This window comes from Somniosus microcephalus, chromosome 26 (genome assembly GCF_052327205.1).
Source record: "Somniosus microcephalus isolate GS21.2 chromosome 26, FLI_Smic_1.0, whole genome shotgun sequence".
In the NCBI taxonomy this organism is placed as follows: Eukaryota; Metazoa; Chordata; class Chondrichthyes; order Squaliformes; family Somniosidae; genus Somniosus; species Somniosus microcephalus.
Genome location: NC_141012.1, coordinates 50,804,351 through 50,831,867, shown reverse-complemented (window position 1 = coordinate 50,831,867; position 27,517 = coordinate 50,804,351). Strand labels below are relative to the sequence as shown.

General features: G+C 48.1%; 1 pseudogene; it reads left to right on the top strand.

Annotated features, from left to right (window-relative positions):
• Window positions 1-13,842: 13,842 nt before the first annotated feature.
• Window positions 13,843-27,517, top strand: part of LOC147100448 (uncharacterized) — a 97,813-nt pseudogene continuing 84,138 nt past the window's right edge.

The following is a 27,517-nucleotide window of genomic DNA, read 5'->3' as shown; positions in this document are numbered from 1 at the left end:
AGGAAAGATGTCTGGATTTGGAACAAGAGCTGGCTAACGTCCAGCTGGGTATGGAGGAAATAGACGACCCTCTCACTGGTCTAGCTCAGGACGACACCGAATATTACTATGACCTGGTGGACGACACCGAATATTACGATGTCCTGTCCTGCCCAGCTTGTAACTTCGACTCCCAAAGTGCAGAAATCATGGAGGAGCACCAAAAGTCTACGGAACATCGGGAGAAGCTGGCTCTACGACGGAAACAGGAGGAAGAGAAGGAGGAACTGCGCATGCAGCTGGCAGCTGTGGCAGCTGACAATGGAGCCCAGAGAGTCTCCAAGAAGCAGAAAAGGAAAAGTAAAAACAGAAGATGACCCATCTGAACCATTATCACCTCTACCAGATCACACACGTGGTCCCTCCGAACGGAGCCAATTCAGTTCGGAAGTTCAAACTGTTAAATCCATGGAAGGACTATTGAATGAGTCACTCCAGCAACGTGAACCGACTCCACCACAGAGATTGAATCTGTGAACTGTTTTCCGCAGAGACTGAATCTGTGATCTGTTTTGACATGAAGTTATCTATGTATCTATGTTATTCTGTTATGTAAACCTGAAGTTATATATGTATATATGTTATTACGTTATGTTAAATGGGGAGATGACTGTAAAGCTAGGAAGGGAGGAATGTTGTGTATGTAATATGTGTGCTACTTTGAACCTATGGACAGGACTGCACTACTTGTTGGGCGTAGTGATACGCAGTACCACTCCTGGCCATAGGGGTATAAATAGTACTGTGGGTACTGATCTCCCCTCAGTTCCCGCCTGTGGGCATGAAGTAAAGACCTACGTATAGTCCCTACCTCCAACCAGTAAAGACCTGTTTTATTGTTACTGATTAAGTCTGAGTATTAATTACTTGAACAACTCACAGATTTAACAGCAATGACAACAACTAACAACGCACAGGGAGGCAGCTTCCTCTTGCCACCTCACTCCATCTTGGTCTACCTCTAAGCTTCAATGTTATGGATTCTTCACAGTCACTCCATCTATCTCGCTGAAACTCCACTTGTGTCCCTCCTTGCAGGAAAAGATAGCCAACAATAAGAGGGAGCGAGCGAAGATAGGAGGAGGGCCACCATCACTCGCAACTTTGACAAGCGCTGAGGAGGCTGCGCACGAGATCGTGGGAGGTGGCAAGGAGCTGGAAGTGGGGAATGGAGAGATGGGCGCACTAGATGAAGCTGGTGACAGAATAGATTTTCAACCCTCGCATTTAGATTTCATGATTGACTGCAATGGCATATGATGTTCATAGAGATTGACTTTTGATCATCTGCACAATAGGATGTGTCTGCTACCTAAATATCAGATGTCTAGCTCATACCTTTACTCCCCCACAGGACCATCGAGAGCCCCCCTACCCACTGTCCAGGAGGAAGAGCCAGAAGACTCCTCAGAGGAACCTGCAGCCTCTGAGGGAGCAACGTCAGCAGGACTCAGCGCACCTAGCACCAGCGCAGACACTCACACCTCAGCGGGTCCTTCGCGACATAGAGTAGTGTTGTCACCTGGTGTATCACAGCTCACAAGTGAGCATCAGCAGATGGTGGAGACAGTGACAGCAGTGGAGAGTCCTCGTCGGAGGGCGTGGGATGCTCCTAGCTCTGTTCAGCTGCATGTAGACACTGTGCCTCTGGGGCTATCCAGAAAGAGAGCGGTGCTGGAACTCCAGGAACAAGTGCAGGAGTCTCTGCCAGAGTTTGCCTCCAGGGTAACTGCGAGTGTGCAGAGAATGGAGGAGTCTATCTCCAACATGACCACTGCCTTTGTGGAGGCAATGGCGCATGAACGTTCCGCCGTGGAGAGGGTGGCAACCTCCATGGCAGACATAAGTCGCCAGACTCAACAGAGCATGGTGACTTTTCTAAATAGAGGGTCTGCTATGGAGGATAGATGGGCATCTATTGAGGAGAGACACCAGAGGTACGTGGATGTCCCCATTATGAGGACTGTCAGTACTGAGATAGGTCTTCATGGCCTCACTGAGGTGCAGCAGGTTGCTCTCCAGCCACTTGCTAGCAGTGAAGTGCGGGTGACCCATGAGAGGGATGTTGGTGGCAGACAATAAGGAAGTGTGGACTCCTCTCCAACCATTCACACTCCCATGCCACTGCGGAGCCCTCGATCAGAGCCCCAGATTCCTCACCCAACTGAGATGGCCGCCTCAGCCCCTGCACAGCCGCAGGAAGAGTACTGTGGAGGAGCACTCCCAGGCTCCCAAACCCAGAGAATGCCCGCAAAAGGCATATAAGCAGGCGCAGCATCAAGGTGAGCAAGGTGCCTCTACATCTGCTGAAGCCACAGGGGAAGCACCATGTAGAAGCACGCGTAAGAGAAAGTTAACACACAAATAGTCACAAGGGTAGTCACTTGGGTGTTTTCTTGTGTAACAAAGTAGCGATTGTCATCCTGATTGTCATTTTATTAAACAAAAGTGATGGCGAAGAATTAAAGATTTGACCTATGTATGCTCAGAAATGGAAGTTGCACAGTGAGGGCTCAGGGCGGCTTGCATTTGTAATGATGGTGGTGAGAATGATAGGAAAGCACCGTTTATTGGACAGATGATGTATGGCGTGTTAAGAAGGTCGTTCAGACATTCATCTCCATCTGCCAGCCACCTGTGATTGAAGCATAAGCTTACGCGAATCTGGCATGGATGAGTGCATTCCTTGCCTGACGGCCAGCAATACGGTCGCGTGCTGGTGGAATTGGCACATCCAGCCCCGCAAGGTGTCCCTCATCTGCCGCCTCCTCCTCCTCCTCATCCTCCTCCTCCTCTTCTTCCGAGGATGCTCTGCGCTGAGCCACTTGTTCCTCAGGTAGCGCTAAGCCACGCTGCTGTGCAATGTTGTGCAGGGCACAGCAGACCATGATGATTCTGGAGACCCTGGCTGGTGCGTACTGCAGAACACCACCAGATCTGTCGAGGCACCGGAATTGCATTTTCAGCAAGCCGATGGTTTACGCTATAATGGCCCAGAAATTCCAGAACGGGGCTTGCAGCGCGTGCAAGCCCCGTATTTACACTTACCCCGCGCTACTGCCGATCAGCTCCAGGGACGCCTGGAATTGGTGTTTCCAGAAGAAGAATCCCGGGCAGCGTATGACGTCACGCCGCCCAGGAGTGCAGTCAGCGCGAAGTCAGGAGCGTGCAGTGCAAGTGAGACACGCCCCTTGAGGTCTCAGTTTCACTGGACACACCCCCAATGTTTCTGTCAAGCTGCTAACCATTTTTACATGCAAAGCAGCAGTTTAAATAGGTTTTTGGAAGTTTTTTGAAGATTTTGGTAACTTTCATAAACTTTTTAAAATGTTTACATTATTTTGAGTAATCTGAAGTAGTTTTAAAGAGAATTAAAGCAATTTAAAGACTTTTAAAAGCCCTAAAAGAATTTTTTAAATTCCATTTATTTATTTAGCAATGTCGTCGTCATACGTGTCTTCACACTGTTCCCTTTGGGGAACTGTATGAAGTGGTGGAAGGATTTATGGCCATGATTAACGCTCATTCCGTGACCGTAACCATCTTTGAACCAGCCATTAGGGCGGTTAGTCCTATGGCGGGAGGGTTTTACGGGCTCCCACAAGCTATACAAGGAGGGGGGGCCACCCACACCCACGGACGCAAATATCCCACTGGATGTCAACCCAGAATTTAGAGCCGGAGCTCCGACTCCACTTGCCGGGACTGTCTGGAGCGGGGTTCGAAACCCTACCCTGATCTGGCCCAGCGGCGGGGATCCTACCGCTATGACAAAGGCCCAATCCAATTAGCAACGTGAAATGGCAGCATAGGGCTCCAGTCACGGGGAGGGAAAAGGCGCAGGAAACGTATGGGTGTCACCTTTTGTGCGCAGTGGGCCTTTTGCGTAGCAGTAAGCATCCCCGCCGCTGGGCCAGAAGGAGTAGGGTTTTGAACCCCACTCCAGACAGTCCCGGCAAGCGGAGTCGGAGCTCCAACTTTAAATTCTGGGTGGACATCCAGCGGGATGCTTGCGTCCGTGGGTGTTGGTGGCCCCCCCCCCCTCAGATGGGTTGTGGGAGCCCGTAAAACCCGCCCGCCATAGGACTAACCACCCTAATGGCTGGTTCAAAGATGGTTACGGTCACGGAATGAGCGTTAATCACGGCCATAAATCCTTCCACCACTTCATACAGTTCCCCAAAGGGAACAGTGTGAGGATACGTACGATGATGACCTCTTGCGCAATGCACCTCCTTGGACCCTCAGTCGCAGATGCGAGGGGGCAAGTTGTGCAATTGTTAAATTTTTTATTTTATTGACATGTAAAATGTTGGCCCAGTAATTCCCTTCCAAATGCGCTAGTACGGTCGGGGTACTTACGCATCTGGCCGGATGAAATGCCGGTTTTCAGCATGCACAGTGCATGTGGGGAAAACCGGCATTTCCTGCCCTCTGAACGAAGAGGTTCAGAGGCAGAACGCGTGCGACTGCACAGGCAGCGCGTGCGCAGTATAATTCGCCGCTTTCATTAATGCTTTCAGTGAGGTCCAGTCATTACAACTTACACATGAAAAAAGCATGGGTACAGTTGCTCCAGAGGCTGCGGAGGAAGATATTTCTTATCGTGGAGCTTCTGAAAGTATGTATGTCTGTATATATTCCTTTGCGTGTTATGTATATATTCCTTTACTTATGTGTATGAATGTATTATTTAATTATGACTTTCAGAGAAAGTAACTTATTGGAAAATCATAATTAAAAATATACATTCATACGTAAAGGAATATAAAACATACATATATACGTAAAGGAATATATGTGGACATACATACATAACTCATTCTCACATTCCATTCACACAGCCACAATTGCTCCTTCTACCTACCGTTCTGAAAACCCGTTTAAAAAAAAAAAATTAAAGTTTAAAACTTAGTTAAAATTTCTTAAAATAACTTCCCTCCCTTTCCCAAACCTAAATATTGCATTTCATAAGCTCCTCCATAAAATATATCTCCTTCCCCAGCCAATGAACAACTTTACACTTGCTTTTTTTAAGTGCAAGTTCTAGGGACTTACCCTCACTGAATCCATCAGTGAAATCTACAAAGTTCACTGCGCAAGCGCTGCCTGTGCAGTCGCACGCACTGTGAATAGACCTCGGGTCTGGAAATGCCGGCGTTCCCCGCATGCGCTGTTCCTGCTGAATGCCGGCATTTCCAACGGCCAGATGCGTGAGTAACCCGACCGTACTCACGCTTCTGGCCTGGAATTTCTGGCCCAATGCTTCTGTTGGAAATGTGGCTCAGATTGTACCGCTCCTCAGCCTCATTTGGTGCCCTCTTCATCGGTGTCATGAGCCATTGTTTCAGGGGATAGCCCTTGTCACCATGTAGCCATCCGGAAAGTTGGGTTGGTGGATTGAACTGCTGAGGCACAGTAGACTGCCGCAGGATGAAGGAGACATGACAACTGCCAGGGAACTTGGCGTAAACATGTATAATGATCTTCCTGTGGTTACACACCAGCTGGACGTTAAGGGAGTGGAAGCCTTTGCAGTTGACAAATACGGTTGGGTTGTGATGGGGTGCCCTAATGGCCACATGTGTGCAGTCGGGGACGTCCTGCACCCTTGGGAAGCCTGCCATATTTGCATGCACAGTGACACTTGCTTCATCTGTGGAGAAGTGGATGTAATTGTGCGACTTTGCAAAGAGGGCATCGGTAACCTGCGTGATGCAGGTGTGTGTGTGGCCGACTGGGAGATGCCGCTGATGTCTGCTGATGATCCCTGGAAGGAGCCCGAAGCAAATAAGTTGAGTGCGATGGTGACTTTGACAGCCACTGGTAAGGGGTGTCCACCTGCTCCTCTGGGCTCCAGGTGTTGGTGCAGCATTGTGCCGATGTTAGCGACTACCTCTCGTGGAAGTATGAGCCTCCTTTGGCACTGCTGCTCACTCATGTTGAGGAAGCTCATCCTCGGCCTGTAAACCCGGTGTTGGGGTTATCTCCTGCGGCGAGGTGCAGCCCTGCGCTGACGCCCTCTGCCCTGTGCATCATCAGGTGGGTGAGCAGAAGGTTGGCGCTCCTGCTGTTGGTGCTGCTGCTGTGCCTGGTTGCGCTGCTGCTGCGGCTGCTCTTCCTCCGAATCTGATGACCAGGATGAGAGGATATAAATGGTTCCCATACCGCAGGTATGTATCTCAGTCGAGGAATAGAGGTTGCAAGCGCTCAGTCAAAGTGACCAGAGGGTCTTCCAAGGAGCTCACACTGCAGATGGATCTCAGCTTGAACACTCGCAAGATCAGTAGAGCTGCAAAACATTAGCCAAAATCTCAAAGCACTATCTTGTGCCATCTGAAACTCAGCCATGTTGTAGGACCGCTTTTAAGCTGCTGGAGCAGCTGCCAACAATTCAGCTCCTGGCTAAACCCGGCACAATGCAGCGGGCGTGTTTATCTGATGACGGGCAACACGCAGAAAAAGCTCAACAATCGGAACAGGCAGTTAAACTAAGATTAGCAAGGCAGTTAACAAGCCTTAAGTGCCTCTCCCATCGCTTGGTGTCGGGTCACAGAATCACAGAATCACAGAATCACAGAAACCCCACAAGTGCAGATAGAGGCCATTTCGGCCCATCGAGCCTGCACCGACACATATCCCACCCGATCCCCGTAACCCCTACACCAACACATATCCCCATAACCCCACGTATTTAATCCCCCTAACACTAAGGGTCAATTTATCATAGCCAATCAACCTAACTCACACATCTTTGGACTGTGGGAATAAACCGGAGCACCCGGAGGAAACCCACGCAAACACGGGGAGAATGTGCAAACTCCACACAGACAGTTGCCCGAGGCCGAATTCGAACCCGGGTCCCTGGCGCTGTGAGGCAACAGTGCCGGGTCTGATCGGGACTCGCAGACCCGACACTTGGCAAAGTAGCGCGGAGGCGGGATGGTGGCGGGTTCGCAACCTGCCGTCAATCATTTAGATTTTTACTCCCGACCCGCCTCCAAACCCGCCCTCTGAGCGGCGGCAAACCCGCGGCCTGTCAGTAACACCATGTGACATCAACTGCTTTATTAAGGAATTATTATAATGTAATTATTAAGCTATTGTGGTGGTACCACCGGTTGTCCCTTACATATAGATATACTAGCTGAAGTGCCCGGCGGTGCCGAGGGTCTTTTGAGGGCATGTTGTTGTTGGAAGAGAGAGACAGAGCGACTGGGGGGAAGTGAGAGAGCGACTGGGGGGGGAAGAGAGACAGCGACTGGGGGGGAAGAGAGAGAGAGAGCGACTGGGGGGGAAGAGAGAGAGAGAGCGACTGGGGGAGAAGGGGGAGGGGGGCGGAATGGGGGGGAGGGGGAGGAATGGGGGGGAATGGGGGGAGGGGGGAATGGGGGGGAATGGGGGGAGGGGGGGAATGGGGGGAGGGGGGAATGGGGGGAAGTGGGGAGGGGGGGAAAGGGGGGAAGGGGGGAGGGGGGAATGGGGGGGAGGGGGGAAAGGGGGGGGAAGGGGGGAATGGGGGGGAAGGGGGGAGGGGGGAATGGGGGGAGGGGAGGAATGGGGGAGGGGAATGGGGGGAATGAGGGGGGAATGGGGGGAGGGGGGAATGGGGGAGAGGAAGGGGGGAATGGGGGGAAGGGGGGAGAGGAAGGGGGGAAGGGGGGGAGAGGAAGGGGGGAAGGGGGAAGGGGAAGGGGGGGAGAAGGGGAGGGGAGGGAGGAAGGGGAGAAGGGGAGGGGAGGGAGGAAGGGGAGGGGATGGGGAGGTGGGGGAGATGGGGGGAGGGGGGGAGATGGGGAGGAGGGGGGGAGGAGGGGAGGGGGGGAGATGGGGAGGAGGGGGGAGATGGGGGGGAGGAGGGGAGGGGGAGAGGGGCGAGTCCCCGAGCCCCGCCCCCGCCCCCCCGATGTCCCGCCCCCCCGATCTCCCGCCCCCCGATCTCCCGATGTCCCGCCGCCCGATGTCCCGTCCCCCGATCTCCCGATGTCCCGTCCCCCGATCTCCCGATGTCCCGTCCCCCGATCTCCCGATGTCCTGCCCCCGATCTCCCGATGTCCCGCCCCCCGATCACCCGATGTCCCGCCCCCCGATCACCCGATGTCCCGCCCCCGATCACCCGATGTCCCGCCCCCGATCACCCGATGTCCCGCCCCCCGATCTCCCAATGTCCCGCCCCCGCGATCTCCCGATGTCACAGAATCACAGAATCTACAGTGCAGATAGAGGCCATTTTGGCCCATTGAGCCTGCACCGACACATATCCCACCCTATCCCCGTAACCCCACGTATTTAATCCCCTAACACTAAGGGTCAATTTATCATAGCCAAATCAACCTAGCCCGCACATCTTTGGACTGTGGGAGGAAACCGGAGCACCCGGAGGAAACCCACGCAGACACAGGGAGAATGTGCAAACTCCACACAGACAGTCACCCGAGGCCAGATTTGAACCCGTGTCCCTGGCGCTGTGAGGCAACAGTGCTAACCACTATGCCACTGTCCCGCCCCCCGATCTCCCGCCCCCCGATCTCCCGCCCCCCGGTCTCCCGCCCCCCGATCTCCCGATGTCCCGCCGCCCGATGTCCCGCCCCCGCGATCTCCCGATGTCCCGCCCCCCATTCCGCGTGTTCCAGCCTCCTGAAGGTTTCGCTCACCTGTTGGCGAGTTCACTCACCTCGCCTGTCAAGTCCTTCTGGAACATTCGTTTGGCGTTCCTGCAGAGTTCGGCATAACAAGGACTTGTTCCAACATCAACAGAGTCATCGCCCGCGTCCGCCCAACCTGCCCGTCACTCTGACAAGGCCTGCTGTTTCGCATGTCTCCACGGTCCTTCGTCTGACGGATACACTTTATTCGCCACGACGCGCGTACGGATCCCCTCACGAGCAGCATCTTCGGAACTCGCTCGCCAAGCCGAGACAGCATGACCGCCGAGACTACCAGCGTCAGACCATCTCATGCTTGGACTTTCGTTAAAGCGAATTCTGGGGGGGCCCATGTGGTGGTACCACCGGTTGTCCCTTACATATATAGATATATACATAATTCCCTTTAACTTACCTAACTGTATGTACTTAACTTACTTATGTATGTAAATAACTTACCTGTTGGGGCCGTTGCCCCTTTAACTTACCTGTTGGGCCGTTGCCCCTTTAAGAGGCGACCTAACGCGCTGACGTCACGCATCACGTGACGCACGCGCGCCGGCCGCTGGCCCGACTCGGTCTTCCAAGACGGCCGCCGGCACAGCCCAGCCTACCGCGACTTTGGCCGCATCGGCCAGCCGACGGGAGCGATGCGATCTTCCGCCCCCGCGGCAAGCACCGGCACAGCCCGGCCTCGCAACCTCGGCCTCAACGGCCAGCCTCCATACCGGGAGACGTGCTGACGCAACAACGCGGTCACGTGACGCCCCAAGCGCGGGAAACGCAAACAACGTGATGACGTCACAACACAAACGCGATGACATCATCACGCTCTCCACAGGACTGCGAACTCAGTCCTCGTGGAGTCCCCGCTGGGACAAGACCTACACCACGGTGCTCCTACAGTCAGCCATCTTACCTGTTATCTTACCTGATGTAATTAGTCTGTTCCTGTAAATAAACAACTTATTTATAGTTCGTCGAAGTCAAGCTCTCTTATTTAGTGGCGATCGACACGAACTGCTGCAATATAATTATTATAACTGGCAGAAATACTGGGGCTAAAATATTTAGGATATTTTTTCTCATAGATTTGGTATAAATTTCCAGCTCTGGGATTGATTGTCTGTTTATTTTAATAATAAAGGATTAATTAGTGAACCAGCTGGGTTTTTACAAGAATCAACAGTTTTCATGGCCATTTTGTTTGGTGGCTGTGGAATATGTTTTAATAATTTAATATAAAAAAAAAATTAAAATTAATTCTTGGAATATGAGGATCTCTGGCAAAGGTAGCATTTATTGCCCATCCCTAGTTGCCCTTGATAAGGTGGTGGTTGTAATGTCCGTGTGTAATTGAGACACGGACTGCAGAAGTTGGTTACAACAGGTGTTTACTGAATGGAGACAAAACTGGAACTACTATACAAAGTTACTACACAGGCTTATATACAGGGGTGGTCACTACTGGCACTGCAGTATACAGGGGCTGCAGAATATAGTTCCTTCTTCAAGGTACATACACTACAGTGGTGAGCCGCCTTCTTAAACCACTGCAGTCCGTGTGGCGAGGGTATTCCCACAGGGAGGGAGTTCCAGGATTTTGACCCAGCGACGATGAAGGATCGGCGATATACTTCCAAGTCAGGATGGTGTGTCACTTGGAGGGGAACTGGGAGGTGGTGGTGTTCCCATGCGCCTGCTACCCTTGTCCTTCTAGGTGGTGGTGGTTGTGGGTTTGGGACGCCTTGCAAGTGTTCAGCAGCACTCCCTACACACTTAAAAAACTTTTAGCATGTATTGCTGCAAGCTACTACAGGAAACTTTCTGGTATCCGGCACTGACGGGACCGAGCTGGTGCCGTACCATCAAAACTGCCGTAGAAACCAGCGCTAATGTTAAAACATACGGCGCTTTGAGTTCCGTGTGAATCAACAAACCCTGTTGCTTAGCAACAGCTTCAAAACAGTCGGCCACAGCTTAAAAGCGTCTCTGTAGCTAAGCAACAGCTTCAGCTAGACCTTGCAGAGCCTGACTGGAAAAAAAAAGCAACGAGAAGTAAAAAAACTTATAGGAAACGGCCCCTGAATTTTGCTGGTGGATAGAGCTTTCCGGACATTTAACCTCCGGTTAAACGAAAGTTTCCTGTACTTCAATAAAATAAAAAAAACAGTTCAAAAGCCGAACGATGTGTGTGTCCCTTTAAGAGGTACAGACATCACCACTATCAGCCTGCCTGCACGCCAGGTTGGACTCCGCGCTGAATTCAGCACTAGGGTCAAATTTCAGATCGGTGACGTTATGTCGGCATTGCACGCCAGGTTGACGTCACCATCCTGCCATTTTTACTCCAGGGCGCTGCCAGTTACCGGCAGCGCAAAGGGAGGGAGGAAAACAGCCGCCGTGGGACCCGCCACTAACTGGCGAAAGATCAACGGCCGGCATTTTGCACTACGGAGTAGCGCGGAGAAGACGAATTTCTAGCCCACAGAATTTAGGGGAATCAAGGGATATGGGGATCGGGCAGGAAAGTGGAGTTGAGGTCGAAGATCAGCCATGATCTTATTGAATGGCGGAGCAGGCTCAAGGGGCCGAATGGCCTGCTCCTGCTCCTAATTCTTATGTTCTTATGCTCCCTTTCTTGTACGAGCTTGAAGCTTTGAAAACCCAAGCTTGGTGTCACCCAATCAGTGGTGCTGGTGTCCTGCGCTATGGATCTGACCCTTCACCTGAGGTTCTCAGTAGACTAGCAGGCTGTGAAATATTGCAGCCAACACTACTCCAGGGAGTTTACCTCAGCTCTCATCAATATCTGGAACCTGACACTCGAAAAGCTGAAAGATATTTGGAGACGTGTGAACACACAGCAGATTGTAGATCTAAAAGTAATAGTTTCCGGCTGTTATTGTACGTAAACTTGTGCTGTTTTTGCGTCTGTCTTGTTTAATTTGTAAAAATAATCTAGTTAGGTCATACGGAATCTGAGCCCAGTGATGTGCATTGATAAGATCTTTCAGAGTAGTTTGTGGAGAAATAAAGTGCAGTGGTCTCTCTCGATCTGGGATTACGTGAGTGCTGAAGGGCACAAGGTCTCTGCAGGGGTAAAGAAGCACAGGGCTGCAGCTTCTAGTTCAAGGTCTGCTTGCAAGAAGTGCAGCGAGACCATCACAAAAGGCGGCAGCCCAAAAAAATACCCAAATATGACCTCCTGCTGCTGGCAGTGAGCTGTGAGAGATACCCAGCATAGGGGCGCTGAGCATAAAAGCAAGGAAGTCATGTTAAATTGGTTCAAGATGTTGATGAGGCCACAGTTGGAGCATCGTGTGCAGTTCGGGGCTCTCCATTATAGGAAGAGTATTAGAGCCATAGAAAGAGGCTGAAGATTCACCAGAATGAGAGGTTAGAATTACGAAGAAAGGTTCAAAGAATTGAGCTGTTTACCCCATAACAGAGGAATTTTAGGTAGATCGAAAAGAAAAAGAAAGAACTTGTATTTTTACAACGCCTTTCATGATCTCAGGACATCCCAAAGCGCTTTACAGCCAATGAATTGTAGTCACCATTGTAATTTAGGAAACGCGGCAGCCAATCTGCACACAGCAAGCTCCTACAAGCAGCAATGTGATAATGACCAGATAATCTGTTGTTTAGTGATATTGATTGAGGGATAAATATTGGCCAGGACAGTGCGGCACTCCCTCACTACTGCACTGGAGTGTCGGCCTAGATTTTTGTGCTCAAGTCTCTGGAGTGGGACTTGAACCCACGACCTTCTGACTCATACTCTAGAGTGGGCCACGGCTGACACTCTAGTAGAGACTTTCAAAGTAATTAAAAATAGTGAGCAGGTAAATAGTGAAAGGTTCATTGCTAAATCGTTAACAAGGAGATGTAGAACATAAGAACATAAGAAATAGGAGCTGGAGTCGGCCATTTGGCCCTTTGAGCCTGCTCCACCATTCAACAAGATCATGGCTGATCTTCTACCTCAACTCCACCTTCCCGCACTATCCCCATATCTCTTGATTCCCTTAGTTCCCAAAAATTTATTGACCTCTGTCTTGAATAGACTGAACGACTGAGCATCCACAGCCCTCTGGGGTAGAGAATTCCAAAGATTCACAACCCTCTGAGTGAAGAAATTTCTCCTCATCTCAGTCCTAAATGGCCGACCCCTTATTCTGAGACTGTGACCCCGTGTTCTAGATTCCCCAGCCAGGGGAAACATTTTCTCAGCATTAACCCTGTCAAGCCCCTTAAGAATTTTATATGTTTCAATTAGATCACCTCTCATTCTTCTAAACTCTAGGGAGTATAGGCCTAGTCTACTCAATCTCTCCTCATAGGGCAATCCCCTCATCCCAGGAACCAGTCTAGTGAACCTTCGTTGTACTCCCTCTAAGGCAAGTATGTCTTTCCTCAGGTAAGGAGACCAGAACTGTACACAATACTCCGGGTGTGGCCTCACCAGTGCCCTGTATAATGAGGATTAAATTTATAAATTTTTCACAGAGGGTTATTAGAACAGGGAATGCTTTATCACGGGACCATTGAGACAGAGACTAAAGCATCGCTTAAAAGGAAATTGGATCAGTATTTGAAAAGAAAGCATATAAAAGGATAGAGCAGACAGCTTCAGGTGAAGAGCTAGCACCAGCTTAGATGAGATGGACTGAATGGCCTCCTTCTGCGCTGTAATTTGTATGATTCTAAAAAAGTTGATATTTTAATTTTTTTAATTTTGTGCTAAGCAAAGGGAGGGATGTTAGTGCTCAGGAATGGAGGTTGATTGTCCTGATATTCCTCTCCCTTCCACCAGGGAAACAGTGAGAGGCACAATGCAACTGAAGTGCGCTCTATGTCACCTAAGACTAACCCACCTGGAACTGTGGCTTCAGGTCATTATTCATAACCTTGATGTGCCCCTGGACCAAGTCCACCCCATGCCCAGAACCAGGCTGCAGGGCCACTGCTGCTGATTGAAGCCTCTTCATGCCCCAAAACAGCAGCCAGAAGACCAGGATTTCAATGTTGCTGTGGGAAACAAAGGCCACTTACCTTTCTAGGCCTCCTTGCTGCCTTCTTCTCCTGAACCCTTGGACCTGACGAGGGGATCAGCTGAAAGGACTAGTGACGGCTTCTTCAGCTGCCCCTTAAAATGGATGCCCAACTCGCCTTCCCAGAAGAAGCTGAGGAGGGAGCCATTGTTAGGCCATACCTGTGTCTCGGAAAGCCCCAGAAATCCAAGGGCAACATAAAGAGTGAGGAGATCCAGCCTCAGGGTCTCCTTGCTTTCTTCTTTTTCTTCATGCCTGGAAACTGTGTTCCCAAGCACTTTGGAAAGAGATATTGGGGTCAAGACACCCAGTGTTACCAACAACCACTCCCAGGTCAGGTATAATAAGGTTAGATGAAGAGTAAAGTTCCCTCTAATTTGCCCAAAGAATGTGCCTCATTCCCAGCCTCAGAAGAACACCCCCTAAAGACCACGTTCCATTTTCCATCAGCTGTTCTGGGACCTGATTCAAGTTCCACTCGTGCTAAATTGAGGGAAATTTTGCCGAGCCAACAACAACAACAATTTGCAATTATATCACACCTTTAATGTAGTAAAACATCCCAAGGCGCTTCACAGCAGCGCTGTCACGTAAAACTGGGCTGGGAGTCTCTGTCATTTCACATGAGTCATAAATCTCATCATCGAGAAACTACCTATGAAATAACACTGGACGGCCAGCTGGTGGTGCCGTCCAAGGAGTATAAATACTCGGGCGTGGGCTCCAGCTTTCCAGGGACATTTTGTAAAGACAAGGAGCTGGTGGATACAACTAGACTTCCATGTTCTGAATTGAGAATTGAGAAATACTAAGGGGAAAAAAACATTAGTGGGAGTGGTATATAGACCTCCAAACAGTAAGGTGGAGGTTGGGGATGGCATTAAAAGGGAAATTAAAGAAGCGTGCAATAAGGGCACAGCAGTCATCATGGGTGACTTTAATCTACATATAGATTGGGCCAACCAAATTAGTAACAATACTGTGGAGGAGGAATTCCTGGAGTGTTTACGGGATGGTTTCCTGGACCAATATGTCGAGGAACCAACCAGAGATCAGGCCATCTTAAACTGGGTATTATGTAATGAGAAAGGATTAATTAGCAATCTTGTTGTACGAGGCCCCTTGGGTCGGAGCGATCATAATATGATCGAATTCTTCATTAAGATGGAGAATGAAGTAGTTGACTCAGAGACAAGGGTCCTCAATTTAAATAAAGGAAACTACGATGGTCTGAGGAGCGAGTTGGGTAGGATTGAGTGGGGAATGGCGCTCAAAGGTTTGACGGTGGATAGGCAATGGCAAACATTCAAAGACCGAATGGATGAACTACAGAATTTGTTCATCCCAGTTTGGCATAAAAATAAAACAATAAAGGTGACTCAACCGTGGCTAACAAGGGAAATTAGGGATAGCATAAGATCCAAGGAGAGGACATATAAATTGGCTAGAAAAAGCAATAATCCTGAGGATTGGGAGCAGTTTAGGAGTCAACAAAGGAGGACAAAGGGATTAATTAAGAAAGGGAAAATAGAATATGAGAGTAAGTTAGTAGGGAACATAAAAACTGACTGTAAAAGCTTTTATAGATATGTGAAGAGAAAAAGATCCCTTACAGTCAGAATCAGGGGAATTTATAATGGGAAACAAGGAAATGGCAGACCAACTAAATACATACTTTGGTTCTGTCTTCACAAAGGAGGACACAAATAACCTCCCAGAGATGCCGGGGAACATAGGGTCTGATGAAAGAGAGGAACTGAAAGAAATCAGTATTTGTAGGAAAATGGTGTTAGGAAAATTGATGGGACTGAAGGCCGATAAATCCCCAGGGCCTGATGGTCTACATCCCAGGGTACTTAAGGAAGTGGCCCTAGAGATAGTAGATGCATTACTGGTCATCTTCCAGAACTCGATAGACTCTGGAACGGTACCCATGGATTGGAGGGTAGCTAATGTTACCCCACTATTCAAAAAAGGTGGTAGAGAAAAAGCGGGGAATTATAGACCGGTAAGCCTGACATCGGTAGTGGGGAAAATGCTAGAGTCTATTATAAAAGATGTAATAGCAGAGCACTTGGAAAGCAGTGACAGGATCGGACAAAGTCAACATGGATTTACAAAAGGTAAATCATGCTTGACTAATCTACTGGAATTTTTTGAGGATGTAACTAGTAAAATAGATAAGGGAGAACCAGTGGATGTGGTGTATTTGGACTTTCAGAAGGCTTTCGATAAGGTCCCACACAAGAGATTAGCGTGCAAAATTAAGGCACATGGGATTGAGGGCAAGGTATTGACTTGGATAGAGAACTGGTTGGCGGACAGAAAGCAAAGAGTTGGAATAAACGGGTCGTTTTCCGAGTGGCAGGCAGTGACTAGTGGGGTACCGCAAGGATTGGTCCTAGGACCCCAGCTGTTCACAATATATATTAATGATCTGGACGAGGGAATTGGATGTAATATCTCCAAATTTGCAGACGACACAAAGCTGGGCGGGAGGGTAAGCTGCGAGGAGGATGTCGGGAAACTCCAGTACGATTTGGACAGGTTGGGTGATTGGGCAGAAACATGGCAAATGCACTATAATGTGGATAAATGTGAGGTTATCCACTTTGGTGGCAAAAACAGGAAGGCAGATTATTATTTGAATGGCAATAGATTGGGAGTGGGGGAAGTGCAAAGAGACCTGGGTGTCCTTGTGCACCAGTCGCTGAAGGTAAGCATGCAGGTGCAGCAGGCGGTTAAGAAGGCAAATGGTATGTTGGCCTTCGTAGCAAGAGGGTTCGAGTACAGGAACAAGGATGTCTTGCTACAGTTGTACAGGGCCTTGGTGAGACCGCACCTTGAGTATTGTGTGCAGTTTTGGTCACCTTACCTGAGGAAGGACGTTCTTGCCATGGAGGGAGTGCAGCGAAGATTCACCAGGCTGATACCTAGGATGGCAGGAATGACGTATGAGGAGAGATTGTGTCGATTGGGCTTATACTCACTGGAGTTTAGAAGAATGAGAGGGGATCTCATCGAAACCTATAAAATTCTGTCAGGTCTGGACAGACTAGATGCAGGAAGGATGTTCCCGATGGCTGGGGAGTCCAGAGCCAGGGGTCATAGTCTAAGGATAAGGGGTAAGCCATTTAGGACTGAAATGAGGAGGAATTTCTTCACCCAGAGAGTGGTGAACCTGTGGAATTCTCTGCCACAGAGGGCGGTAGAGGCCAGTTCATTAAATATATTCAAGAAAGAGTTGGATATATTTCTTGAGGCTAAAGGAATCAAGGGATATGGGGAAAAGGCAGGGACAGGGTACTGAATTTGGATGATCAACCATGATCACATTGAATGGCGGAGCAGGCTCGAAGGGCCGAATGGCCTACTCCTGCTCCTATCTTCTATGTTTCTAGGAAACAAGTTGATTAAAGCCTTGCTTTATGCTCAAACCAAGTGGGCAGTGAGTTTTATTACATCAACATGTTTTTGAAAGATTTAGCCTAGTGAAATGTCCCAATGACATCGACTCAGAGCAATGACCTGAGAATATGTTAGTGAGACGATTCATCGCTGAGGATTGTGTGTACACTGGAATAGAAAGTGCAAAACCCTATATGAGGGAACACACAAAATGGACGATGGGGTCCATGTGCTGCAGGCGAAAGCTTCATGTGACAGAAGCACATAGCGAGGGTTTGAGCACGGCGGTGAATGTGTATGATTTGCAGCTCGCACTATTTTACACCGATATGGACGGAAAATCATTGGGCTGTGAACTGGACGAGCTGACCTCTGCCCTTTCAAGTGCTCATCCACTCCCATTGCACGTGGGCATGCTTCCAGGAGAGCTAAACCCTGAGGTTTTTCCATGTGTATAAATCCAAAATTGACCCCAGGATGAGTTTTGAAAGCCATTAAAAAAATTTCAGGAACAATCTGGGGAGATGTGTTGCTGTGCAATAGGTCAGCAGTCAAGCCAACACTGCTGTAACCAGCTGGGCATTGGTCAGCATTTGCCACGAGGTGTGGGTGTAATAGCGCCACCTGGTGACTACTGATGTATATAATAATAAAGCACATGGGCAGTACTGTTCTTACCAGAAGCCATGTTGTGCAGGTGCATAAGTATGCTGTGTCCCAAGATATCACAGAATTGGCGACGAGAATGGGATTGCGGATTCCCTAGCTGAAATCTTTGTTGGAGGATAATCCTGCCAACCGACGGAGGGACTGTTAGATATTCTTCGTTTTGCAGAAAAAACTTCAAAATCTGAGGTAATATTTAGCACACGTGGTTGAACTGTAGACGTTGCCAGAGTTCAGATGACCACGCCTATAGGGGAATAATAGGGCACTTGGGTGAGTGCGATCATGACCGAGAGACTTTCGGAGCGTATGTGGAGTGGCTAGAAATGTTTTTCACCGCGAAACGTATCGTTGAATTCCCCGATGATATTAACTGGGTGGTTTTAGAAATGAAACCGGCTATTTTTTTGACTGAAGCAGGCCCCGAGGTTTATAAAACCCTGAAAAATTTGCTTGTTCCCGCCAAGCTGAAGGACACGCCACTGAAGGAGATTCTCAGCACTGCAGTCCGGAGCCCCTGGAAATTGCTGAAAGTTATCGTTTTGGAACACGCGATCAATTAAATGACGAGGGTATCAGTGAGTACATTGGAGCTTTAAAAAAGCTGCTCATTCACTGTCATTTCGGAAACTTTCAGGACCGAGCTTTGCATGACCGCTTTGTTTGTGGGTTGAAAAATGAATGTAGTCATAGATAGAGTCATAGTCATAGAGTTATACAGCACAGAAAGAGGCCCTTCAGCCCATCGTGTCCGCGCCGGCCATCAAGCCCTGTCTAATCTAATCCCATTTTCCAGCATTTGGTCCGTAGCCTTGTATGCTATGGCATTTCAAGTGCTCATCTAAATGCTTCTTGAATGTTGTGAGGGTTCCTGCCTCTACCACCCTTTCAGGCAGTGAGTTCCAGATTCCAACCACCCTCTGGGTGAAAAAGTTTTTCCTCATATCCCCTCTAAACCTCCTGCCCCTTACCTTGAATCTATGCCCCCTTGTTATTGACCCCTCTACTAAAGGAAAAAGTTCCTTTCTATCTACCCTATCTATGCCCCTCATAATTTTGTACACCTCAATCAGGTCCCCCCTCAGCCTTCTCTGCTCCAAGGAAAACAACCCCAGCCTGTCCAGTCTCTCTTCATAGCTGAAGCGCTCCAGCCCAGGTAACATCCTGGTGAATCTCCTCTGCACCCTCTCCAAAGCAATCACATCCTTCCTATAGTGTGGCGACCAGAACTGCACACAGTACTCCAGCTGTGGCCTAACCAGCGTTTTGTACAGCTCCATCATAACCTCCCTGCTCTTATATTCTATGCCTCGGCTAATGAAGGCAAGTATCCCATATGCCTTTTTAACCACCTTATCCACCTGTTCTGCTGCCTTCAGGGATCTATGTACATGCAAACCAAGGTCCCTCTGATCCTTTGTCTTTCCTAGGGTCTTACCATTCATTGTGTATTCCCTTGCCTTGTTAGTCCGTCCAAAATGCATCACCTCACACTTTTCAGGGTTAAATTCCATTTGCCACTTTTCCGCCCATCTATATCGTCCTGTAGCCTGAGGCTTCCCTCCTCGCAATTTACCACCCCACCAATTTTCGTGTCATCTGCGAACTTACTGATCATACCTTTTACATTCACATCCAAATCATTAGTGTAGACCACAAACAACAAGGGACCCAGCACCGATCCCTGCAGTACCCCACTGGGCACAGGCTTCCAGTCACAAAAACAACCTTCCACCATCATCCTCTGCCTTCTGCCACTAAGCCAGTTTTGGATCCAATGTGCCAAGGCACCCTGGATCCCATGGGCTCTTACCTTCCTGACCAGTCTCCTATGCGGGACTTTATCAAAAGCCTTACTGAAATCCATGTTAACCACATCCACTGCACTACCCTCATCCACACACCTAGTCACCCCCTCGAAAAATGCAATCAAATTGATCAGACATGATCTTCCCTTGACAAAGCCATGCTGACTGTCCCTGATTAATCCTTGCCTCGCCAAGTGGAGACTAATTCTGTCCCTCAGAATTTTTTCCAATAATTTCCCTACCACTGATGTTACACTCACTGGCCTGTAATTCCCTGGTTTATCCCTACTACCCTTCTTGAATAATGGTACTACATTAGCTGCTCTCCAGTCCTCTGGCACATCCCCTGTGGCCAGAGAGGTTCTGAAAATTTGTGTCAGAGCCCCTGCAATCTCCTCCTTTGCCTCACATAGTAGCCTGGGATACATCTCGTCCGGGCCTGGGGATTTATCCACTTTTAAGCCTGCTAAAACCGCTAGTACCTCCTCCCTCTTGATGCTAACATGTTCAAGTATATCACAGTCCCCCTGCCCGATTTCTATGTCCACATCGTCCTTCTCCATAGTGAACACAGATGCAAAAAATTCATTTAAAACCCCACCTACATCTTCTGGCTCTACACACAGTTTGCCACTTTGGTCCCTAATGGGCCCTACTCTTTCCCTAGTTATCCTGTTGCCCTTAATATACTTATAAAACACCTTAGGATTTTCCTTTATATTGCTCACCAGTGTTATTTCATGGCCCCTCCTCGCTCTCCTAATTTCTTTTTTAAGTATCCCCCTGCACTTTTTATACTCCTCTAGGGCTTCCTCTGTCTTTAGTCCTTTGTATCTGCCAAAAGCCCCCCTTTTTTCCCTAATCCATTCTCGTATATCCCTTGACATCCAAGGTTCCCTGGGCTTGTTGTTCCCACCCTTGACCTTTACGGGAACATGTTGCCATTGTACTCTCTCAATTTCCTTTCTGAAAGACTCCCATTGCTCCAATGTGGATTTTCCTTCAAGTAGCTGATCCCAGTCCACATTGGCCAGATCCTGCCTTATCATATTAAAATCGGCCTTTCCCCAATTTAGAACCTTTATTTCCGATCCATCTCTGTCCTTTTCCATATCTACCTTAAATCTCACTGAATTATGGTCACTGTCACCAAAGTGCTCACCTACTAACACATCTACCACTTGCCCGGCCACATTCCCTAGAATTAGGTCCAGTACCGCCCCCTCTCTTGTAGGACTTTCTACATGCTGGCTCAAAAAACTCTCCTGGATGCACTTTAAGAATTCTGCACCCTCTAAGCCTTTCACACTCTGACTATCCCAGTTAATATTGGGGCAGTTGAAATCCCCCACTATTATTACCCTATTATTTGCACACTTCTCTGAGATTTGCCTACATATCTGTTCCTCTATCTCCCCCTGACTGTTTGGGGACCTATAGTACACTCCCAGCAAAGTGCTTGCCCCCTTTTTGTTTTTAAGTTCAACCCATATGGCCTCATTAGAGGAACCTGTTAATATATCATCCCTCCTTACAGCAGTAATTGACTCCTTAATTAATATTGTGACACCCCCTCCTCTTTTACCCCCCTCCCCCTCTGTCTCGCCTGAAGATTCTATACCCCGGAATATTGAGCTGCCAGTCTTGCCCCTCCCTCAACCATGTCTCCGTGATAGACAATATCATACTCCCATGTGTTCATCAACAACTTCAGTTCATCCACCTTATTCACAAGACCCCTTGCATTAAAATAAATGCCATTCAGCCTTGCCCTACTCCCTTGTGCCGCTACATATTTGCTCTGCCTTCCAGTCTGACTTGTTTTTTCCTCTATATTTGGCTGTACATCACCCCCTACTATAGCTCCACTCTGTATCCCATCCCCCTGCCAAGTTAATTTAAACCCCCCCGAACAGTGCTAGCAAACCTCCCCGCAAGGATATTTGTCCCGTTCTGGTTCAAGTGCAACCCGTCCAACTTGTACAAGCCCCACCTTCCCCAGAAGCAGACCCAGTGATCCAGGAAACTAAAGCCCTTCCTCCTGCACCAACTCTTCAGCCATGCATTCATCTGCTCTATCCTCCTATTCCTATACTCACTAGCACGTGGCACCAGGAGTAATCCAGAGATTACAACTCCTAACTTGGCTTTTGACTTAGCTTGTCATAGAGTCATAGAGTAATACAGCACAGATAGAGGCCCTTCGGCCCATCGTGTCCATGCCGGCCATCAAGCCCTGTCTAATCTAATCCCATATTCCAGCATTTGGCCCGTAGCCTTGTATGCTATGGCATTTCAAATGCTCATCCAAATGCTTCTTAAATGTTGTGAGGGTTTCTGCCTCCACAACCCTTTCAGGCAGTGAGTTCCAGACTCCAACCACCCTCTGGGTGAAAAAGTTCTTTCTCAAATCCCCTCTAAACCTCCCTCCCTTTACCTTGAATCTATGCCCCCTAGTTATTGACCCCTCTACTAAGGGGAAAAGCTCCTCAGCATCCATCCTATCTATGCCCCTCACAATTTTGTACACCTCAATCATGTCCCCCCTCAGCCTCCTCTGCTCCAAGGAAAACAAACCCAATCTGCCCAGTCTCTCTTCATAGCTGAAGCGCTCCAGCCCTGGTAACATCCTGGTGAACCTCCTCTGCACCCTCTCTAACGCGATCACATCTTTCCTGTAGTGTGGCGACCAGAACTGCACACAGTATTCCAGCTGTGGCCTAACCAGTGTTTTATACAGCTCCATCATAACCTCCTTGCTCTTATATTCTATGCCTCGGCTAATGAAGGCAAGTATCCCATATGCCTTTTTTACCACCTTATCCACCTGTTCCGCCGCCTTCAGGGATCTGTGTACCTGCACACCCAGATCCCTCTGACCCTCCGTCTTGCCTAGGGTCTTACCATTCATTGTGTATTCCCTTGCCTTGTTAGACCCCCCAAAGTGCATCACCTCGCACTTTTCCGGGTTAAATTCCATTTGCCACTGTTCCGCCCATCTGACCAACCCATCTATATCGTTCTGCAGACTGAGGCTACCCTCCTCGCTATTTACCACCCTACCAATTTTAGTATCATCCGCGAATTTACTGATCATACCCTTTACATTCATATCCAAGTCATTAATGTAGACCACAAACAGCAAGGGACCCAGCACCGATCCCTGTGGTACCCCACTGGCCACAGGTTTCCAGTCACAAAAACAACCTTCGACCATCACCCTCTGCCTTCTGCCACTAAGCCAGTTTTGTATCCAATGTGCCAAGGCACCCTGGATTCCATGGGCTCTTACCTTCTTGACCAGTCTCCTGTGCGGGACTTTATCGAAGGCCTTACTGAAATCCATGTATACCACATCCACTGCGTTACCCTCATCCACACACCTAGTCACCCCCTCAAAAAATTCAATCAAATTAGTCAGACATGATCTTCCCTTGACAAAGCCATGTTGACTATCCCTGATTAATCCTTGCCTCTCCAAGTGGAGACAAATTTTGTCCCTCAGGATTTTTTCCAGTAATTTTCCTACCACTGATGTTAGGCTCACTGGCCTGTAGTTCCCCGGTTTTTCCCTACTACCCTTCTTGAATAATGGTACTACATTAGCGGTTCTCCAGTCCTCTGGCACATCCCCTGTGGCCAGAGAGGTCCTGAATATATGTGTTAGAGCCCCCGCAATCTCCTCCTTTGCCTCACACAGCAGCCTGGGGTACATTTCATCGGGGCCTGGGGATTTATCCATTTTTAGGCCAGCTAAAACCGCCAATACCTCCTCCCTCTCGATGTTAATATGTTCGAGCATATCACAGTCCCCCCGCCCTATTTCTATGTCTACGTCGTCCTTCTCCATAGTGAAAACAGATGCAAAAAATTCATTTAGAACCCCTCCTACATCTTCCGGCTCCACACACAGATTGCCACTTTTGTCCCTAATGGGCCCTATTTTTTCCCTAGTTATCCTTTTACCCTTAATATACTTATAAAACATCTTCGGATTTTCCTTTATTTTGCTCGCCAGTGTTATTTCATGGCCCCTCCTTGATCTCCTAATTTCTTTTTTAAGTATCCCCCTGCACTTTTTGTACTCCTCTAGGGCTTCCTCCGTCTTTAGCCTTTTGTATCTACCAAAAGCCCTCCTTTTTTTCCTAATCCATTCCCGTATATCCCCTGACATCCACGGTTCCCTGTGGTTTTTGGAACCACTCTTGACCTTTATGGGAACATGTTGCCCTTGTATGATCTCAATCTCCCTTCTGAAAGCCTCCCATTGCTCCGATGCGGATTTTCCTACAAGTAGCTGATCCCAGTCCATTTTGGCCAGATCCTGCCTTATCCTATTAAAATCGGCCTTCCCCCAATTTAGAACCTTTATTTCCGGCCCATCCCTGTCCTTTTCCATGACCACCTTAAATCTTACCATATTATGGTCACTATCACCAAAGTGCTCACCTACTAGCACTTTTTCCACTTGGCCGGCCACATTCCCTAGAATTAGGTCCAGTACCGCCCCCTCTCTTGTAGGACTTTCTACATGCTGGCTCAAAAAGCTCTCCTGTCAGACAGCTATATTGATGGATATGGCCGACCGATACTCCTGAGAGTTTCGCGCTATTTCCAGTCATCAGACAACCAAGGTGAATCGGCTGCAGGCTAAAAGTAAAAGGCAGTTGGGCCCCAAGGCCTCAGCAACTGGCCAAGGTAACAGGGCATTGAAGTCGTGCTATCAGTGCCTGGGACAACACATCGCTCAAAGCTGTCCATATGTGAAGGCAGAGTGTTTCTACTGCAAGAAAACTAGGCATCTTGCGAAGGCGTGCCGACAGAAGAGTAAACCTAGAATGCTAGAAGTGGAAATCGCCAGACACTACATACCATTGAAGAGAAGCAGCAGGATGAGGAATTTCTAGAGATCCACGTCATCAGGAGCACGAAGGTATCTAACAGCAATTCGCAAGGTATCGTCATCCAAGTAGATGTTGCAGGAACCAGGATACCCATGGAAATCGACACTGGTGCATCAATGAGCGTAGTACTGGAATCACTATATCATGACAAGTTGCGTGATTATCGACCAGAGAAATCGAAGGTAGAGCTGCGAGGCCACTCAGGAGAGCAAATCCCTGTAGTAGGAAGTGTCACCATACCAGTGAAATACAAGGATCAGTGTCAGAGCTTGCCTCTGATAGTGGCAGGAGACAAGCCTGCCTTGATAGGTAGAAATTGGTTTGGATCACTGAAGCTGGATTGGAATGAGATTTTTCGTATGGAAGTGAAATTTGCACCGATAGATGATGTCATCAAGCAGTATCTGAAGGTGTTCCGTGAAACGGGGCAGTCCGATCCAAGTCTTCAAGGCGAGTGTCAGAGTTCAGAAGGACATAAGACCAGTTTACTGCAAGCCACGTCCTGTACCATATGCACTCAAGGAGAAAGTTGTGCAAGAACTCAAAAGACGGGAAACTGAGACCATTATCTCTAAGGTGGATCTCAGTAATTGGGCTACACCCATTGTTGTTGTGCCTAACTCAGATGGTAAGATAAGGTTTTGTGGTGATTATAAGGTAACCGTAAACCAGGTTCTAGAGTGTAATCTACCCAATACATTGCCAAATGTGGAATATTTGTTCACAACGCTGACAGGTGGCCAGATCTTTTCAAAGTTAGATCTAACAAACGCCTACACACAACTTGAGTTAGATGAAGAGTCCAAGTCATGCTTGACTAGAAATACAAACCTAGGCCTATATCAGTTCAGTAGGCTACCATTTGGAGTGTCTTCCGCCCATGACATATTCCAGGAGTTGATGAACCAAATTTTGCAATAGATTGAAGGGGTGGTGTGTTATTTGGATGATACTCATTTCAGCCCCAAACAGGCAAGTCCATGATGAGGTGTTGATTGAAGTGTTCAAACGGTTAGAGAAGCACGGCGTACGAGTGACAGCTCACAAGTATGAGTTGTTTCAAAACTCAGTGGAGTTCTTAGGGCACAGAGTAGACAAAGATGGTTTACATCCAACCAAGGGAAAGCTGGATGTAATCAGAAATGCACCCACTCCTAAGAATGTCTCTGAACTTCGATCATTTTTGGGTCTTTTGAATTATTACGGAAACTTGGCTATATTGTTACATCCACTGAATGAGCTGTTGAGAAAACAGGTCCCTTGGAAGTGGTCAAAAGAATGCGACACAGCATTCAAAGAGTGTAAAAGCCAGTTAGTAGAGAGTACCATGTTAGTTCACTATGACGTATCTAAGGAGATCAAGCTAGCGTGTGACGCCTCTCCGTACGGAGTTGGGGCAGTGATCTCTCATGCACTAGATAGTGGGGAGGAGAGACCAATTGCTTTTGCTTCACGCACTCTCTGTGCCAGTGAGCGGAATTATGCGCAGATCGAAAGGAAAGCTTTGTCATTGATTTTTGGGGTCAAGAAGTTTCACAAATACTTGTTTGGTCATAAGCTTACCATAGTTACTGACAATAAGCCCCTGACAGCAATCCTCTATCCAAAGTCCCCAGTTCCAACCTTAGCTGTAGCCCAAATGCAGAGATGGGCTTTGATTTTGTCAGTGTATATGTATGACATTGAGTACAGATGATCAGCTGATCACGGTAATGCTGATGCTATGTCCAGGTTGCCATCCCCATCACAAGTTACACCCAATAAGGAAGAAGTGTTCTATTTCTCATACATTGATGAGCTGCCAGTCACAGCAGAAGGGATTGATAGGGCAACCAAACGTAACCCAATTATGTCAAAGTTGTATGATTACATAGCAAATGGATGGCCAAACCAGGTATCAGAGGAAGATAGCCATCCATATGTCGTTTGTAGGAATGAATTGTCAGTGGATAAAGGCTGTATCATGTGGGGAACAAGAGTGGTTATCCCAAATAGGTTCAGGTCTAACTTGTTAGGAGATCTTCATGACCAGCACCTGGGAATGTGCTTGACCAAGAGCTTTTCACGCAGTTACTTATGGTGGGCAGGTTTAGGTAAAGAGATAGAGTACATAGTCAGTCAGTGTACAACATGTCAGTCGGTGAGCAAGAAACCACCATCAGTACCATTACAGCCATTGAAATGGCTTCCTAGAGTGTGGCAAAGGTTACATGTAGATTTTGCTGAGCTAGAAGGACAGCAATTGTTCATAATGATAGATAGTCACTCGAAGTGGGTAGAGGTGTTTCCGATCTAGATAATAACAAGCAAAACACTAGACAATTTGTGAAAATTGTTTTCTTCATACGGCCTCTCAGAAGAAATTGTTTCTGATAATGGGCCGCAATTTTGTTCAGAAGAGTTCACACAATTCATGAGCAGAAACGGTGTGAAACATACCAAAGTTTCACCGTACCACCCTGCTTCAAATGGTGCAGCAGAGCGCACAGTACAAATTGTCAAACGTGCCCTCGTCAAGCAAATGTTGGATTCAAATCCAAAGAAACGTCAGTTGTCGTTGGACCACAAACTGGCAAATTTTCTGATTACCTATCAGAATACTCCTGTTTCTCAAACGACAGCCACGAACCAGGTTCTCGTTGTTAAAGTCAAACTTGGCAGTCCGTAGAAGAGAAACAATCAAGGCAGAAAGAGAGTCATGATAAAGGTAGAGTTAGAGAGAGAGAGAAGTGTGAAGTTGAACCAGAAGGTTAGAGTGAAGAACCATCACCATAAATGGTTAAAGTGGTTACCAGGAAGAGTAGTGACGATATGAGGCCCTCGCACATATTTGGTCAAGATGTTTGATCATGGAAAGGTTAGGTTTGTTCACATTGATCATATCTTACCTACAGATGTGGAAGGAGTTGAAAGCTGGGATGATTCAATTTATTCCGATGAGTCAGATAGTCTTGTTACAGGTAGAGTACCAGTAGCAAATCCTACATCAG